We start from the raw sequence: 19,490 nt of genomic DNA on the forward strand, positions 1-19,490 counted from the left end.
TGTAAAGCTGGGAGGAAACTCTGTTAATCATCAAACTGTAACTTCTCAGTAGAGGAAGTCACTTGATATTTTCAGCCAACTCTGGGAAAAGCAACACATCTATTTAATGCTGACCTTAGATCACCTCTTCATTCAGTAAGATCATTCCTCACCTCCCTGAAGAGATTTGCTGGCTTGGAGAAAATCAGCCTCTAGATTGCTAGGAGCTTTGTAAGTTTTTCTTTCTCCTCTCCACCCCAGTTCTTCAAGTTAAAGTAAAAATTACAGCCCTGGGAAGAGAAGAGGGCACATAAATAAGGTGGTTCCAGCTGATGAAAGGGGCTCTGTAAATAAGGTGAAATTTGCCAGTTCACCATAATACCACACAGGTGTCAAAGTATTTGAGATCTGATAATAATTTTAATAAAAATATTTCCTATTCATGGACATTATAAACATTTTGGAAAACACAAACACAAAAAAGAAAACCTTATCACCAGCCTGCGATGACCACGATTAATATTTCAGGGTTTGTCTGTCTTTTGAAACGGAGCAGGACCTTACGGTCCTTGGCCCCCATGTCCTTAGCTGGGCTTTTGTCTGCAGAAAAACTTTAGCCAAAGAATAAGTTTAATCAGAGAAGTGAGAAAATGCAGAAACAAAGGAAAACAGTCAAACGAGACCAAATAATAATACTTTAGTCATTAAGCAAAGTCAAGGACATTTAGTTCCTCCTCAAGGGCTATAGATAAGATTCTGAGCCACAGCCTGTGAGCTGTCTTATAGATACTGAAACCCCCATCAGGTGGAAGAAGTTACTACATGATGACCAGGCTGTAGCCATGACATAAGCTGCCACAATTCTGAGAATTGGCCTCAAGGAAGTGGGAACAAACCGACCCTGGAACTGAAGATTTAATTGTACTTAAAACAATCAAGATGACACTGGTCAGACCACCGATGACCAATTTCAAGATGACTGTCAGAGCTGACTGTGCTGTTTCTGCACATAGCCCCCTCCTTCCATCTATAAAATCTCTTGCCCACTGATTGTCCCTGGGGGGAGTTGGCCTTTGGACAGGTGTCCACCCTCCCCACTGGTTGCCAGCCTCCGAAATAAAGCCAGCCTCCTTACTGGTGAACCTAGTGGCAGGGCAGGAATAAAGACGCAGACGTAGAGAACAGGCTTGAGGATACTGGCGGGAAGGGTAAGCTGGGATGAAGTGAGAGAGTGGCACTGACATATATATACTACCAGATGTAAAATAAATAGCTAATGGGAAGCAGCTGCATTACATAGGGAGCTCAGCTGGGTGCTTTGTGATCACCTAGAGGGGTGGGATAGGGAGGGTGGGAGGGAGATGCAAGAGGGAGGAGATATGGGGATGTATGTATATGCATAGCTGATTCACTTTGTTATACAGCAGAAACTAACACAATATTGTAAAGCAATTATACTCCAATAAATATGTAATAAACAAACAAACAAACAAGTAAATAAAGCCAACGTCCTTTCCACCAACCTTGCCTCTTTATTGGCTTTTTGAATGGCAAGCAGCTGGCCTCCCCTTTTGGTAACAGTTTTGTGGCGCCTAACGTGGGGCTGTGCTCTCGCGACATCTGGCTCCCTGGGATTTTGCGAGCAGAGCCTCTGGCCATGGCGCCGCGCCGGGATGGTGGCGATGAGCCCGCTGCTCTGGCTAGTTGGCCCCAAGAGGTGGATTTGGGGGATACTCCTAGCAGCTGCTGAAACCATTTGTTTAGGGGATCCTCCCTGTTTCTCTCCTGCTCGGCGCTGGCTGCCAACGTACGCTTTTCCTTGGTGGAATGGAAACATGCATCTGGATGAGCTGACGAGCTCCAAGACCGTGTAAGTCCACCGGTGTGCATCCGGGCAAACTTCTCTTTTGAGCATGAAGTGATATTTGGGCATTTTGCCAGTTGGTTCTGATGGGTGTCTGACGTTGAGGACCGTTTGTGAGCACTGAGTGTCCTTTGGGGACTTTGCCATTTGGGTGTCATTTGGGCATTTTATTGGCTCCAGAGTGGCGAGCAGCTGGACGCCACTTTTGGTAACACTCTGGGTCTCCCCACCTCTGAAGGTCTCTCCATCTCTTGTCTCTCCCTACCTCTCTCTCTGTCTTGCAAAACTGGGATCATGAAGTACACAATGTTCTGTAACTTGCTTTTTGGTTTAATCCTATGTAAGAAATACTTTTTCCATTTTTAAACACAGACAGCCACGAGAGGATGATTCAGCTCAAAACTCTTAATTTAGGGCGTGTTGATGTACAGCTGCAGTTGTCCCATTCACAAATACTCACTGAGTGCGCATCGGGGACCAGGCTCAGGGCTGGTGGTGAAAGAGAGCTAGTCTCATGGAGCTTACAGTCCAGTAGGGAGGAACGATGCTAAACGAGTCATCACCAGCGGGGTGACTATTACATAAAGAGGAGTACACTCGTTCTCAGGGATACATAACAAGGGCCCGGTTAGGGCAGAACAATGGTAGCTCAGAACTGTGTTCCTGAAGAGGAAATCCCCAGATCCCGCTGACCTTATCTCAAGGCCAGCTTGCCTGCTCGCTGGCTCTCTCCATGTGTGAGAAGCACATGGGTCTTTCAGGCTGTGTTTTAGATAGAACTCTGCTCCCCAAAGTCAAACCATCACACAAATTCAGTGCGGGAGGAAATGAACCCTCTCTTCTACTGCTCTGAGAATGTAAACAGGTACACTCCTTCTAGGAAAGCAATTGGGTGACATGCATTTGAAATAACAAGTTTAAAATGGCTTAAGCTCTGATCCAGAAATTCCTTAGCAAGAATCTATCCTAAGAAATTAGTGAGAAACTTAGACACAATTTTATGTACAAAAGGTTCTTGGTACAATTGTTTACAATAGTGGAGAGGGGACTGATAACCTAAATATTCATCGAAATCAGGAAGGTAAAATAAATTATAGTCCTTTCATTCAGTGGGATATTATATAATAAGTAGGAATAGCTATCATTTGTTAAGCATTTACTATGTCCTAGAACCTGTTCAAAGCTTTTAAAATATTACTTTCAAAGAATATTTAATTTATGGGAAATGCTTATTATATAAGGTTGAGAGAGAAATGGGAGTCAACAGATTTTATTTATATTCCAATTTGTATTTTATCATGCATTTATATGCACATACAATGAAAAAATACCAGAATGCTAATGACGGTGGGATTACCAGTGACTGGTAAGTTTTCTTTTTTTCTATATTTCTAAATTTTCTGTGATAAGGATCTATCAAACAAATTGATGTCTTTTAAGACATACTATCTTTTTTTTTTTTTTTTTGGCCATGCCACGAGGCATGAGGGGATCTTAGTTTCCCGACCAGGGATCTAACTTCCTGCAGTGGAAGTGCGGAGTCTTAACGCCTGGACCGCCAGGGAAGTCCCAAGGCATACTATCCTTTAAAAGCACATTCAAATGTTATTAATGACTCCTTTTGATTAAATGCTTAAATATGAAAAAATCAAAGGCCAGAATATATCAGATGGTTGTTAATAAATCTGCAGGTGGCCCTGCTTCCTAAGGAACAGTGGGTTTGCAGGATGGGCACCAGATCCACCTCTCCACAGGTCAGATCCTACCTGGGTCTCCTTAGATAATTTGGAGCTGCTTCAGAGAGAATCTGGGCTTGAATCCTGATCCTATTACTTAGTGGGTAGACCTAACAGCTCACTTCACCTCTCAAATTCTCAGTTTCCTCATCTGTAAAATGGGAATCATAACATCTACCTCATGGAGTTGCTGTGAGGGTAAAACGATACCCAGGACAGGCAACTGCCTCTGCCAAGTGCCTGCACATGCTGACTTAGTATCAGCAGCTGGGGGCTGCCGCCGAAGGGCCCACAGTTGAGGTTTACTGTGACTGGGTTTGCTGGTGAGACATACACAGGTTCTGCACAGCCATCTGCCTGTGGGCTGGATTATGCTTAGCTGAGGGTTCCATTTCATGGATGACAGCTGTGGCGAAGCTGAAGCATGACCTTCAGTCTCCTGCACTGCTGACGTGATGCCTGATTCTGACCAATGGTCCTGTGCTCTCAGCACCCATCACTCATGCCCTGTCAGAAGGAGCTGGTCACTGTTCCAGGCACCAGCCCAAGAGAGGGGGAGAGGAACACTATTTAGGCTGCCCAGCCACAGTGTTTTTTCTCTTTTTTTTCTTTAAACGGGGCTCAGTACAGTACCATACACAGCCAGATATTTCAACAATCAAGGCTTTAGGGAGTAATTTTTAACTTTTAGTTTAAAGGAATCTCTGAGAAGTTAAGGTTCTGAGGCTTGCAGAGAGACTAAATAAAAAATGTAACATGCTGGCACTCCTTGCCAGAAGGGTTGTTGTAGAGTTATTCCCCAGGGCTGGCCTTAAAATAACACCTCCTTTGAAATTTTGGAAGATGTACTGACAACCTGTTTTGTCAAATGTTTCTTCTTTGGGTGGTGGGGTGGTGGGGTGGTTACCAGGCTGATCATAAGGGACACACACACACACGTACCATAATCAGTGTCAGGCACTTGAACTGAGTTGCATTGCTGACTGCTCTCAAGCTTGTGGTCCACTGTAGCACCTGATTCTTTTCACCGACACACTCAGCTCTCTCCCTGCATTTGTGCGAATGAGTTGCCCTTACCTGCATTTATCCCAACCAGACAGACATCAAAGTAGTGGTTTCTGAATTACTGCTTCTCCAATCTCATGGACCAGTTGAACCACAGGGAAAGCCCAAATGGCGGCTGTCCTAGATCTATGGATGTGTGGGAGTGTTACCCCTAAAAACGAGAGCTCACGTCCACGGGGGCTCTACAGGCAAAGCAATAATTTCAAAGCTGGACATCAGCAGGAAAGCTAATGAGATCATTTAAAATGTGTGTTAATATGATATGAGTGTAAAATTAACAACCCTTTGATCGCTGAGTCACAAACACCCTCCTGAGGTCAATCTGGATGCCACAGAGAAGACTGTCTCTCCAGGGCAGTGTGCCAGCCAGGAGCAGGAAGGCACTGGAGACTGGAGATGACCCAGCTGCATCTTAAAATTAATACTGTGTTAAATTAGCCCCCCATGTAAGTGCTTTCGTCCTGCACTGCTTGTGGGAGCAACAGCTGGGTGTATGCGGAGTCCCGCCTCAGGACTGTTCTTCCTCTTTTGGTTAATCAGTGCCAAACAATAAAGGCAAAACTGCTGCCTTAATAATCACTGTATCTACCACTTCTCGAGTGCTGACTAAGCACCCAGCGCTGTGCTAAATCCTTTATGTGCATTACCTTGATTAGTCCTTCTAACGTCACTGTGAGGTGAGCACTTACCTAAAAGATGTGGAAACTGGTGCTGTGAGTGTGACTTGCCCAGCCTCACAGGCAAGTGGGTGAGCTAGGATTTTTGCTCGTGTCTACCAGATGCTAACAGATCCTCTTTCTTTTTTTAAAAAAAAGGTTTTATTTAAGTATAGTTATTTACAACTTTGCACTAATTTCAGGTATACAGCATAGTGATTCAGTTATTTTTTTGCAGAGTATATTCCATTATAGGTTATTACAAGATAATGAACATAATTCCCTGTGCTGTACAGTAAACCCTTGTTGCTTATCTATGTTCTGTGTAGTACTTTGTATTGGTTAATCCCATGCTCCTAATTTGTCCCTCTTCCCCTCCTCTCCCCTTTGGTAACCCTAAATTTGTTTTCTATGTCTGAGTGTGTCTTGTTTTGTATATAGATTCATTTGTCTTACTTTTTAGATTCCACATATCAGTGATATCATATAATATTTGTCTTTCTCTGACTTATTTCACTAAGCATAATATTCTCTAGGTCCATCCATGTTGCTGCAAATGGCAATACTTCATTCTTTTTTAAGGCTGAGAACTATTCCATTGTATATATATACCACATCTTCTTTATCCATTCATCTGTTGATGGACATTTAGGTTGCTTCCCCATTTTGGCTATTGTAAATAGTGCTGCTATGAACACTGGGGTGCGTGTATCTTTTCGAATTAGAGTTTTCATTTTTTTTCAGATATATACCCATGACTGGGATTGCTGGATCATGTGGTAGCTCTATGTTTAGTTTTTTAAGGCTACTATTTTCCATAGTGGCTGCACCAATATACATTCCCACCAACAGTGTAGGAGGGTTCCCTTTTTTCCATACCCTCTATAGCATTTGTTATCTATAGAGTTTTTGATGATGGCCCTTCTGACTGGTGTGAAGTGATACCTCATTGTGGTTTTGATTTGCATTTCTTTAATAATTAGCAATGTTGAGCATCTTTTCATGTGTCTGTTGGCCATCTAACAGATGCTTTCTTAACCTGCGGTGGGTACTTCCTTCTTACGAAGGGTCAGTCGTAGGCTTCCTTCATGCAGGTCAGGGGGATTGCTCTAGCATCCTACAACCAAAGTCCAGATACATTTCAAACTGACAGATCCTTATCTGTTCTTCTGATGGGCTGGGGTAGAGGTATCTACATTTTGGTTTAGTAAGGTCTATTCCTAATCCTACCACCATCAATAGAACATAAGAAAAAGCAGGAGCAGGCTATTGTTGAAATGCAGCCCGGGAGTTGGAAGAAGTCTTACAGAAATAAATCTTCCCCACAGGACATCTGGGCATCTGTTTGTTGCCCAGCACTTTCTGAACGAATCTAGATCAGAGAGCAGGCAACTGTGACCTCATCCTGATGGCCTGCCATCATGGGTAATGGGAAGCCACCCAAATGGCCACACCACCCACCTCACACAGATGCATTCTAACTCCACCACCCCTTCCTTCCCCATTCCAGGGACCCCTGAGTCGACAGCAGGACTGCCTTGCTGAAGTGTGTTTCCTGAGACGCTTTAGGGCCAAGTCCTGGCATATCGTGTCGTGTCGCACAAGTCACACTGAAGCCAGCCTCTGTCAGCAGAGACTGGAAGGCCTTTCTGAAGCTATTAGAAATCCAGCCAAGAAACCCATCCCTCCTTCTGAGAAGGGAAGAAAGAGAGGCAGTCAGTTGACAAGGAAGGAGAGATCCTGGCAAGAAGCATAACCCAACTCCCAGTGCCAGGGTAAAAGGGAGAGAAAAAAGTAAGAAAGAAACAGCCAGCAACTTATGCTCCTTTATATTTTCACAAACAAGATCCCCTGGCTGACCTTTCAGGCCAGCTGGGGAGTTATCGCACCACACTGAGCATGCAAATAGGGCCCGCGCTGTATCTCTCTGCTACTGTCTCCACGGCTGCTCCCAGACCTTGCATAGCCTGCCTGGGACCGCCTCTGTCGCACCAGAGAATCCCAAATAAACACAGCCTGGCTGGAGGCAAAGGTGGAGCCAGGAATAAGGATGCAACATCAGGATGGTCCTGGGGACCCATGTGCTGAAATCTGTTCTGGAGCATGAGTCCTGCTTGCTAAGGCACAGGCTCACCCCCTCATGCAGAGAGCAGGAGGATGCCAGCTACACCAAAGTAGGAAATGGGCTCCCCATACTGGATCTTAAGAGCTTGGGCCACTCTCCCACTCACTCTCTTAAAAGCATAGAAAGATAAATGGCCCTACAGACCACCAGAAAAGTGTCTGCTTGTCCTTTGGGTTATACTTCTTTTTTAGCACATCACACCTCTCCACCATCCCCCAAATTCAGTACATTCAACACCATCCACAATTTAGCCTGAACTTAGTCTCCAAATCTGTCTCCAGGTACCAGGACACAGACAATCTGGGCAAGTGCCCATTCTCTAACCTATCAAACTTGCCATGTCTTTGCTTGAGCCATTCACTTTGCCAGGCATGCCCCCTCCTCACCTCCTCTTAGCCAGTAAAACCCTACCTATTGCCAAGGGCCAGCTCAAATGCCACCTGTATCATGATGCTCTCCCTCATCGTTCCAGCCACAAGTTATCTATGAAATATGGACAGGACCCCTCATATGGCCCTTCCTGGTTCTCATGTTTACCGTACTACAAAAGCTCTTTGTGGTTAGTGAACATTTATTGCATTGCTTTGTATTTCTTATATCAGTTGGTTCTATACAGTGCAGCCATTCTTTCTCATTGTTCTATCAAATTCCAGTCCCTACCTTCTAAATATGGTATCTCTCTGTCCCCTCTAAATGATGAACTTTCTGGCTTTCTTCCTGGTTTGGTGGTCCCTGCAGATTCTGGCACACTCAGAACTACACTTTGGGAGATTCCTCTGGGCGTTTCAGAGGGAGTGGAGCTGGGAAAAGAGTCTGGTCCAGGGTGTTGCACAGCGTTTGCATACCTTCATATAATTTGTGTATGTGGAATTATGTGATATGGCCATCCTGATGAAACCAGAAGGTGGAAGATTTGTTAAGAGCCCTTTTTAACAGCCCAGGAGAAAATCCAACATAACTCAGCTGAAGGAGAGGCAGAGGAAATGGGGAGAGGAGGACAAATATAAGCAACGTTATAGAGGGAGATGTGTAAGACTCTAGGGAGACTGGCTATCTTACACTTAACTAATATCCATTCTCTCTTCTTGAAACAGAATTCTGATTGATCTTCCCTTGAGGAACCAACTTTACCAGTTCAAGCCATAAGGCTTGAGTGGGGCACGTACCCCAAACTTGGCCAATGAGAACACCATATCCCCCAGGGACTGATTTTTCCTGGTGCTATCAGAAAAGAGAGTCTAAAAAAAATTTTTTTTTTGCTGGGGTGAAGCTAAAGACCCTCCCAAGAAAGAAAACAAATAGAAAAAACAAAGCAAAAAGACAGAGTCCAGTTAACATTTTTGAGACTTTAGATCCTACTGTGGTGGAAATCAGTGAACTTCCCCATCATATGAGCTAGTCCATTTCCTTTGGACATAAATCAACTGAGCCATATTTCCACAACTTTCAACAGAGGGTCCTAACTAACATAAGGACTGGGGGCCAAATGTTGGACACAAGGGAAACTGAAGAGTCAAAATGCCCTGATGTTTGGGGAACTGGGAGGAAGGTGACTACCACCATCAATTGCTATAAACACAAATGACAAAAAGGTCATGTAAACATCAATGTTTAGAAAACAATACACAATATGAGCTAAAATTCATTTGAAAAATCCAACCAAGATTAATGTGTTCAGAGCAAAAAAAGGAGGTAGGGAAAACGGTACAATTTTAACAACCAGTAGAAAGCAGAATCAGTTCAGTTGCTATTCACCATCAAGTGACCTCTTCAGACGGAAAAGAACAGCACAAATACTACAAAAAGAAACATCAGTGAAGATGTGTGACAGTCTAGTTAAAAAAAAAAAAAAAAAGAATTGACTCACTAAACATGTGTTCATGTCTCCAGGCTGATTTGTTTTATATCCTTGAATATTGGAGGAACTTGCAGGTGTGGACTCAGCATCACTCCAAGTGACCTTTGAAAAACCATGGAAAATAGGAGATATGCCAAAAGATAATGTCTCCAGTTTCAACAAAGGAAAAGGGATGGTTTTTGAAAACTTCACTTGGAAAATCTAGACCTCAACCCCCAGCAGAAGTCCAGAGTTGATTATTAAACAAATGGGTGTGAATACTTAAAAGGTGAACATAGTAGCCACCAGTAACAAGTGTGATTTCACACAGAAACAAGGCATATGAGCCTAACACATCATTTCCAGAGTCTTTACAATGCCCACGAGGCCCTTCATGATCTGGCTCCTGTGTGTCTCTCCTTCCTGGTCCCTTACGCTCCCACCTCTTCCACTTTTGCCCTTGCCCCACAACATACAGGTACACACACTCACTCTGCTCCAGCCATTCTGACCTTCATTCTGTTCCTGGGATGCTCCAAATTCGTTCCTAGTGCAGGGACTTTGATCTTACTACTCCTGGGACCTGGAGCCCTCGTCCATCTCATGTTAGCATAGCACGGTCCTTCTCATCTATTAGATCTCATCTCAATATTACCTTCTCAATAGAAGACTTTATTAAAAGGGCCTTATCTAAAATGATGGAATTTGTTTACCTCTTTATTCTCTCTCTCCATTCCCTAAAGCTGTGCTGTCCCACACAATAGCCACATGTGGCTGTTGAACACTTGACTGTACTAAGTCCTCACTGATATTGTGTAGTTAGGTGAAAATACACACTGGACTTTGAAGACTTGGTATGAAAAACAGGATACAAAGTGCCTCATTAAAAAATAATTTGTATATCTTGAGTTATACACAACATACTGTTAAAATTAATCCCACCTGTTTCCTTTTACTTTTTTTAATGTGGCTACTCAAAAAATAAAATTATGTGTGTGGCTTCTGTTACATTTCTGTTGAACAACAATGCCCTGGGCGGTGGGGAAATCTTAAGAAGAAAGACCTTATCTGTGTTGTTTGCTGTAAATATATATCCACATTTGGAACCATAGCTGATACATAATAGGTACTCAATAAAAAGTTGCCGATTGAGTTAATGATCTGCTTTTTTAAAAAAATAGGGTCACTAGTTTGGTAGCTCTTGGAAATGCTTTGTCTTTCCTTTCATCAGAGCTTTTGACAAAAGTTGTTATTTGTTCACAGCAAATTCAAAGTCAGTTGAAGGGTCATGCCCCAGGGATGTTGATTTGAGGTCACTGGGATAAACTACTTTCAGAAAGAAAGAGGGAAAGCAAGTTCAAATTATTGGATGTCACTGAATCTAAGTCACCATCTATTGTAAATGTTGCATCATTTTATATATAATATAACTAAGAAAAAAACCACTACCAAATAAACTAAGACACAGCATTGATTCTAAGCTATCATCAGAGGTGTTAAAATGTGGGGGAAATGTGTGTCTTAGAATCAATTAAATATTGTATAAATGTCCCCAAAAAGGAAGATGATAATTCCCCTTGATTGTCCAGCCAGACTCCATCTGGACCATACATGTGGAGGAGGTCATCCTCTCATTCATTCATTCCTTTCCTCACTTCACTCTGATGGGAAGAAGGTCTTTTGTAAGACAGTTAAGAAGCCAATATTTTTATCATAGTAACTCTTTGAAAATATGCTATGAGAGATGGTCCAAAAGTGGTGTTGGGATCGTTCCATTCTAAAGAATGTGGAACACTTAAATGTACTCTTATGACTGAAAGTAGGGAATTCAGCCATCCTTCGAGGGAGGACCCAGGGAGTTTTGGGTATGGAGTGAAGAAGGAGGGACCCCAGAGAAAGAAGGGGGCTCCATGAGACCCACAGGGTTGGCTGTGAAGACTGAAAACATCTGCAGGAGAAAGCAATGTTTTGGAACGTCCTTTGAGTTCTGTGTGGTTATGACAAACTGGTTGTACAGTTTTTCTTTCTTGTAACGGATTATGCCTGCACTCCTCTGGAGGATCCTGGGCATATGAACGATTTTGACTGCAACAGCTTAAGAGAGATATTGACAAATTATCTAGACTGATAATTCTCAGGTAGCGGTTTGCAAACCAGGAGCACTGGTGGGTTCTTTGTCACTGTGTGCACCTTGGGGTGCTGTGGAAGGTACCCAAGCAGGCAGGACGTGGAGCTTCACCCCAGCTCCTCTTTATTGTTTCTCTCTATTTTGCTTCCATGCAGGTCTTCTAGTAACCCAGAGTTGCCAGGACCACCTTCCAATTTGAAGATTCCTTACTCATAGGTCTATTTTTCAATCTTTAGAGTTAGCTAGTAGAGGTTGATAGGCTACACTTAGAATTAACATGTATGATAAGACCTCACCCTTATCACTGGAAATAGCCTATATTTGAAAATTCCTTGAATTCAAAACTCCATCCTAATGGCCCTCTTGCTCACTGCCCTCCCTTGAAGGTCCTGCTTCTGTGTAAGATTTTGTTTTCTACCTTGGCTAAAATAATTTTGAAAACCACTAATCTGAAACAGTGGTTCCAAAACATAGTCAAACAGTGATACATTTTGCTATCACAATATCACTGATGTTACAATACAGATTCTTGGGTCTCATCCCAGAACTACTAAGTCAGAATCTCAGGCTGTTGTCCAATAATAAAGCCAATTGTCTGACAAACAGGTGACCTGTCCATCACTGGACATGTTCAAGTGGAGGCTAGATGATCAGATTTCAGTAAAGTCAAGGGAAGTTTCTTCTTTGGGAGTTACTTTGACTTAGAAAATCTCTTTAATATTACCTCCAAAGTCTCTGACTTTATGACTAAAAGGCCCCAAATTCTCTGCCCTTAGCACTAGTGACCTGGTGGACTTGTGGACTGAAACAACAGAGATCCAGGCATTAGTGGAGTGTTAACCCTCCCAGAAATACTACTAGTGCTTTAACAGGAATAAGGCTTCTTTATGGTAATTATGCATTGGTTCTGATATATTTCCCAGACGGAAGAAATCAATAGAACCAACAGAGAGGAAAAATGACAAGGATAATTCAAATTCATCCTTCAGTTAGAAGATAGTAAATTTTTACGTTTGAATATGGAATACCTATTGATATAATACAAACCGGATAATGCAACTTAATTAGCACCAACTCAGCAGGAGTGACAGTGCTTTCCTGCTTCCTCTGTTCTCTCCACCTCATTTTCTTCTTCCTCACCAGGGATAGATAGCATAAACTCTGAGACGGAACATGTCGGTGCCTGACCCTCTGCATCTCTCAACTGTAGGGTCTAATCACATAGGTTCAGCCCTGCCGTACTTCTTTTTTTTTTTCATTTGGCCGTGCCCTGCAGCCCGTGGGATCTTAGTTCCCCCACCAGGGATCGAACCCACACCCCCTGCAGTGGAAGCTTATCCCCTGGACGGCCAGGAAAGTCCCAGCCCCGCCCTACTTCTGAGCCAATCCTGAGCAAGTTGTGCTTGCATGTATTCCTTCATTCAACAGATATTCATTGAGCCCTTGGTTTAAAACACGCCTTATATGATGGGAATAAAGATATGAAGGACATAATCCCTCCTCCTTCAGTGAAGCAAATAGGGAATTCTAGTAATCAAACTTGTGTAAATCCAGTGTCTAATTATGAGCACTCATTTGTATCAGCCTTTTCTTAACCCCAAGCACACATGGCCAAGCCATTCAACAGGATTTCTGCCTTCCTTTCTTGATCACACCCCAGTTCCTATGCTGGGACTGTAGGCTTGCCTTGAGCCCCACCTCACTTGATTGAAATCCTAGTAACAGGTCCCACTTTATTCTCCTGGGGCCAAAGTTGATACCTTTGCTACCAGGATCCAACTGAGATGGCCTCTTGCCATCTCCCCCTCTCCATCCCCATGCTGCCACCAGCCTCATTTTGATGTAAATAGGTTTTCCGACGTCTCATGAATCTGAGGGTATAGATGGAGTCATAGTAACCATAATAACTCATCTTTGGTACTATTGGCAGTTACAGGTATGGGTTCCAATATGTGTTATGGAGTTTTTAATATTTTCATTTTTCATTCCTGGATTGCTTCACTCCAATAATTGCTGGACCTGGAGGCCCTCTCAGAAACTGACTGGATGCTGTCCTGAGAATTGCCCCTCTTCCTTTTTGAGCGAGACTTTTCCCCAAAGTCACATGCCTGGTGATCTCTTAGGATACATTCTCATCCTTGGGTCCTTATGAGAATTGTCTTCTGACAAGCCGCCCAGTCAACTCACCGAATTTCTGAGGCCCATCATCTACCTTAACAGACCAACTGCATCAGGCCCCTTGGACATTTACATTGCCTCAAGTCAAGCTCAAATTTGCCCAACCCCTATGGATGCTGCTGTGGTTTGAATTGTTCTCCCTGCCCATAAAAGATTTGTTGAAGTCCTAACCCTTAGTATCGCAGAATGTGACCTTATTTGGAAATAGGATTGTTGCAGACATAATTAGTTAAGATGAAGTCATGCTGCATTAGGGTGGGCCCCTAATCCAATATAAGTGGTGTTCTTATACAAAGAAGGAAAGTAGATAAAAACTTGCACAGATGGAAGGCAACAGGAAGACACACAGAAAAAATGCCGTGTGGTGACAAAGGCAGAGATTGGAGAGATGCTGCCACAAACCAAAGAATACCTGAGGCTACCGGACTCTGGAAGAGGCATGGAAGGATCCTCCCCTACAGGTCTGAGAGGGAGAATGGCCCTGCCAAGACCCTGATTTCAGACTTCTTCCAGAACCATGAGACAATAAGTGTTTCCTGGTGTAAGCCACCTGGGTGTGGTACCTTGTTACGGTAGCTGTAGGAGACTAATACAGATGCCATATTACCCTCTTGGTTATCTCTGCCGGGGATTTGAAGGAAGGAGGGAGACTATGGTCCTGCTCTACCATAAAACTGTGTATCTGACTTTAGTCCTTTTTACCTTACAACTGTGTGATTTATCCCCAGAGTCACCTGTCCCTCACTCTTGCTCATTCCCTTTTCCGTGCCAGCTGCTGAGACTCTTGCTGGCTTCCCAACTTACCTATTTGATTCGTAACAAAAGCAAAGACTCTGTCTTCCTGATTTACATCTTAAGGACATAAAGAAAAGCAAGTGATTTTGTGTACAAGATTTGTTCTCCTAGCATCTTTGGGGTTGCAGGCTATATGAAGAAAAAAAGGCAGATAATATGCTATCAGTCATATTCCAAGATAATACATGCTCACTATCAAAGTATATTTGCTTTTAAATTATTCATCTACTGGTGGTGCTGATCCATACCACCTCCCCTACCTTGTGAGAAGAGATAAGGAGATAAACTGTTGCTTCAAGACTGAGCAAAATTAATTTACCTACGGGGAAACGTATCATCACAGATTCACTTATCATATTTAAGCTGTACTAACTCATAAAACTAAGAAAAGTTAGAATTCTTCGTTGCAAGTTTAGAAATCATCTCAAGCTGGTTTAAGAAAAAAAAATTATTATAAAAAAAAACAGAAACAAAACAAAAAACTAGGGTGTGCCCAGAGTGAAGGGCCAGCAGAAGGCACTGGAAGTAGAGACAGAAAAGCCATCTGTATTTGCTCTCCACTTTTCTCTGCTCTTCTGTCTATAACTGATTTGTTTGTTTGTTTGTTTTTGTTTTGTTTCTGTTTTATTTTTGTTTTCCAAGGACCAGCTTTCTTGGTGCATCCACCTACTTGGTGTAAATGCTTCATAAATTCATGCTACAGGTCGAGCAATTTGTCTTCTCTCAGTCTCAATTACTAATTCCTGGTAAGGGACTCTGATTGGCCCAGCTCCAATCAAGAGCTCACCTCTGCACCAATCAGGTGTAGCAGGGGTGGGGCAAGGCAAGGAGTGGGCAGCACCATAAAGCTGGAACATGGCTGCCAAGGGTCGCCCCTTGTGGCTCTAAATGGCAGTGTCAAGGAAAGTGGGCTAGCTGAGCAAACAATCATAAAGATGTCTTTTACTATGATGCTCTAAGAAGCTTCTCTAACCAGCCACACAAACACAATAGTATTGTCAGAAGACTAGAAAAAGACCAGCTAATCAGCTCCTTCCTTGTTCTCAATAGGACTCAGAGATGGGATTAAGGGACAAATCCTAGTGACTGACACCATGCTTTACTTAGAATTACCCAGAATTACCCCTCTGTTGACAGCTTTTTCTCCCAGGATGTATTCTCTGGCAGGAGATTCCTCAGTCTTTTAAGCAAATGAGTTCTGTTAACACCAATAAGCCACAGTGCAAAGAGAGTAAAAGATCCTCTAGACCACTGAGTGTGGGCTCTATATCTGGGGCCAAGGAAGGAGTCAGGTTAAAAATATGAAAGGAGTCAGGTTCTTACTCAGAGGATAATTTTTAGGAGGAGGCATTAATTGCCAAATGCTTCCTCCTTACTTGCTTCTAGAGAATACAGTGTTGGGTGCAGGAAAACAAGTTATTGTATAGAATGATATGGGTTCAAATTCTGTTCCCACATTATCATTAAGACTTGAACAAAGACAGAGAATGACAAATACTGTGTGGTATCATTTATATGTGGAATCTAAAAAAAGGTGGGGGGGACTCAGAAGCAGAGAGTAGAATGGTGGTTGCCAGTGGCTGGGGCGGGGGTGAGGGAAATGGGAAGATATTGGTCAAGGGTACAAACTTTTAGTTATAAGATGAATAATTTCTGAGGATCTAATGCACAGCATGGTGACTAGAGTTAATATTACTGTATTATATACTTGAAATTTGCTAAGAGAATAGATCTTAAGCATTGTCACCATCCCCGCTAAAAAGGTAACTATATGAGGTGATGGATGTATTAATTAACATGATTGTGGTAATCATTTAACAGTGTATATATATCAATCATCATGATGTACACTTTATTTTTTATTTTATTTATTTATTTTTATACAGCAAGTTCTTAGTTATCTATTTTATTTTATTTTTTAATATAATTTTATTTTTTTATACAGTAGGTTTCTATTAGTTATCTATCTTATACATGTTAGTGTATACATGTCAATCCCAATCTCCCAATTCATCCAACCTCCACCCCCACCCCTGCTTTCCCACCTTGGTGTCCATACGTTTGTTCTCTACATCTATGTCTCTATTTCTGCCTTACAAACCAGTTCATCTGTACGATTTTTCTAGATTGCACATATATGCATTAATATATGACATTTGTTTTTCTCTTTCTGACTTACTTCACTCTGTACGACAATCTCTAGGTCCATCCATGTCTCTACAAATGACCCAATTTCGTTCCTTTTTATGGCTAAGTAATATGGCATTGTATATATGTACCACATCTTCTTTATCCATTTGTCTGTCGATGGGCATTTAGGTTGCATCCATGACCTGGCTATTGTGAATAGTGCTGCAATGAACATTGGGGTGCATGTGTCTTTTTGAATTATGGTTTTCTCTGGGTATATGCCCAGTAGTAGGATTGCTAGGTCATATTGTAATTCTATTTTTAGTTTTTTAAGGAACTGCCATACTGTTCTCCATAGTGGCTATATCAATTTACATTCCCACCAACAGTGCAAGAGGGTTCCCTTTTCTCCACACCCTCTCCAGCATTTGTTTTTTGTAGATTTTCTTATGATGCCCATTCTAACCAGTGTGAGGTGATACCTCATTGTAGTTTTGATTTGCATTTCTATAATAATTAGTGATGTTGAGCAGCTTTTCATGTGCCTCTTCGTCATCTGTATATCTTCTTTGGAGAAATGTCTATTTAGGTCTTCTGCCCATTTTTGATTGGGCTGTTTGTTTCTTTAATAGTGAGCTGCATGAGCTGTTTATATATTTCGGAGATTACTCCTTTGTCCGTTGATTCATTTGCAAATATTTTCTCCCATTCTGACGGCTGTCTTTTCGTCATTTATGGTTTCCTTTGCTGTGGAAAAGCTTTTAAGTTTCATTAGGTCCCATTTGTTTATTTTTGTTTTTATTTCCATTTCTCTAGGAGGTGGGTCAAACAGGATCTTGCTGTGATTTATGTCATAGAGTGTCCTGCCTATGTTTTCCTCTAAGAGTTTTATAATGTCTGGCTTTACTTTTAGGTCTTTAATCCATTTTTAGTTTATTTTTGTGTATGGTTTTAGGGAGTGTTCTAATTTCATTCTTTTCCATGTAGCTGTCCAGTTTTCCCAGCACCACTTATTGAAGAGACTGTCTTTTCTCCATTGTGTATCCTTGCCTTCTTTGTCATAGACTAGTTGACCATAGGTGCATGGGTTTATCTCTGGGCTTTCTATCCTGTTCCATTGACCTATATTTCTATTTTTGTGCTAATACTGTATTGTCTTGATTACTGTAGCTTTGTAGTATAGTCTGAAGTCAGGGAGTCTGATTCCTCCAGCTCCGTTTTTTTCCCTCAAGACTGCTTTGGCCATTTGGGGTCTTTTGTGTCTCCATACAAATTTTAAGATTTTTTTGTTCTAGTTCTATCAAAAATGCCATTGATAATTTGATAGGGATTGCAGTGAATCTGTAGATTGCTATGGGAAGTATAGTCATTTTCACAATATTGATTCTTCCAATCCAGGAACATGGTATATCTCTCCATCTGTTTGTGTTGTCTTTGATTTCTTTTATCAGTGTCTTATAGTTTTCCAAGTACATGTCTTTTAGTTCCTTAGGTAGGTTTATTTCTAGGTATTTTATTCTTTTTCTTGCAGTGGTGAATGGGATTGTTTCCTTAATTTCTGTTTCTGATCTTTCATTGTTAGTGTATAGGAATGCAAGAGATTTCTGTGCATTAATTTTGTATCCTGAAACTTTACCAAATCCATTGATTAGCTCTAGTAGTTTTCCGGTGGCAACTTTAGGATTCTCTATGTATAGTATCATGTCATCTGCAAACAGTGACAGTTTTACTTCTTCTTTTCCAATTTGTATTCCTTTTATTTCTTTTTCTTCTCTGATTGCCGTGGCTAGGACTTCCAAAACTATGTTGAATAATAGTGGTGAGAGTGGACATCCTTGTCTTGTTCCTGACCTTAGAGGAAATGCTTTCAGTTTTTCACCATTGAGAATGATGTTTGCTGTGGGTTTGTCATATATGGCCGTTATTATGTTAAGGTAGGTTCCCTCTATACCCACTTTCTGGAGAGTTTTTATCATAAATGGGTGTTGAATTTTGTCAAAAGCTTTTTCTGCATCTACTGAGATGATCTATTGGTTTTTATTCTTCAGTTTGTTAATATGGTGTATCACATTGATTGATTTGTGTATATTGAAGAATCCTTGCATTTCTGGGATAAATTGGACTTGATCATGGTGTATGATCCTTTTAATGTGTTGTTGGATTCTGTTTGGTAGTATTTTGTTGAGGATTTTTGCATCTATATTCATCAGTGATATTGGTCTGTAATTTTCTTTTTTTGTAGTATCTTTGTCTGGTTTTGGTTTCAGGGTAGTGGTGGCCTCATAGAAGGGGTTTGGCAGTGTTCCTTCCTCTGCAATTTTTTGAAAGAGTTTGAGAAGGATGGGTGTTAGCGCTTGTCTAAATGTTTGATAGAATTCACCTGTGAAGCCATCTGGTCCTGGACTTTTGTTTATTGGAAGATTTTTAATCAGAGTTTCAATTTAATTACTTGTGATTGGTCTGTTCATGTTTTCTATTTCTTCCTGCTTCAGTCTTGGAAGCTTGTACCTTTCTAAGAATTTGTACATTTCTTACAGGTTGTCCATTTTACTGGCATAGCGTTGCTTGTACTAGTTTCTTATGATGCTTTGTATTTCTGCAGTGTTCATCATAACTTCTCCTTTTTCATTTCTAATTTTAATGATTTGAGTCCTCTCCCTCTTTTTCTTGATGAGTCTGGCTAAGGGTTTATCAATTTTGTTTATCTTCTCAAAGAACCAGCTTTTAGTTTTATTGATCTTTGCTATTGTTTTCTTTGTTTCTATTTCATTTATTTCTGCTCTGATCTTTATGATTTCTTTCCTTCTACTAACTTTGGGTTTTGTTTGTTCTTCTTTCTCTAGTTCCTTTAGGTGTAAGGTTAGATTGTTTATTTGGGATTTTTCTTGTTTCTTGAGGTAAGATTATATTGCTATAAACTTCCCTCTTAGAACTGCTTTTGCTGCACCCCATAGGTTTTGGATCGTCATGTTTTCATTGTCATTTGTCTCTAGGTAT

This window comes from Mesoplodon densirostris, chromosome 7, assembly GCF_025265405.1.
Source record: "Mesoplodon densirostris isolate mMesDen1 chromosome 7, mMesDen1 primary haplotype, whole genome shotgun sequence".
Classification (NCBI taxonomy): Eukaryota; Metazoa; Chordata; class Mammalia; order Artiodactyla; family Ziphiidae; genus Mesoplodon; species Mesoplodon densirostris.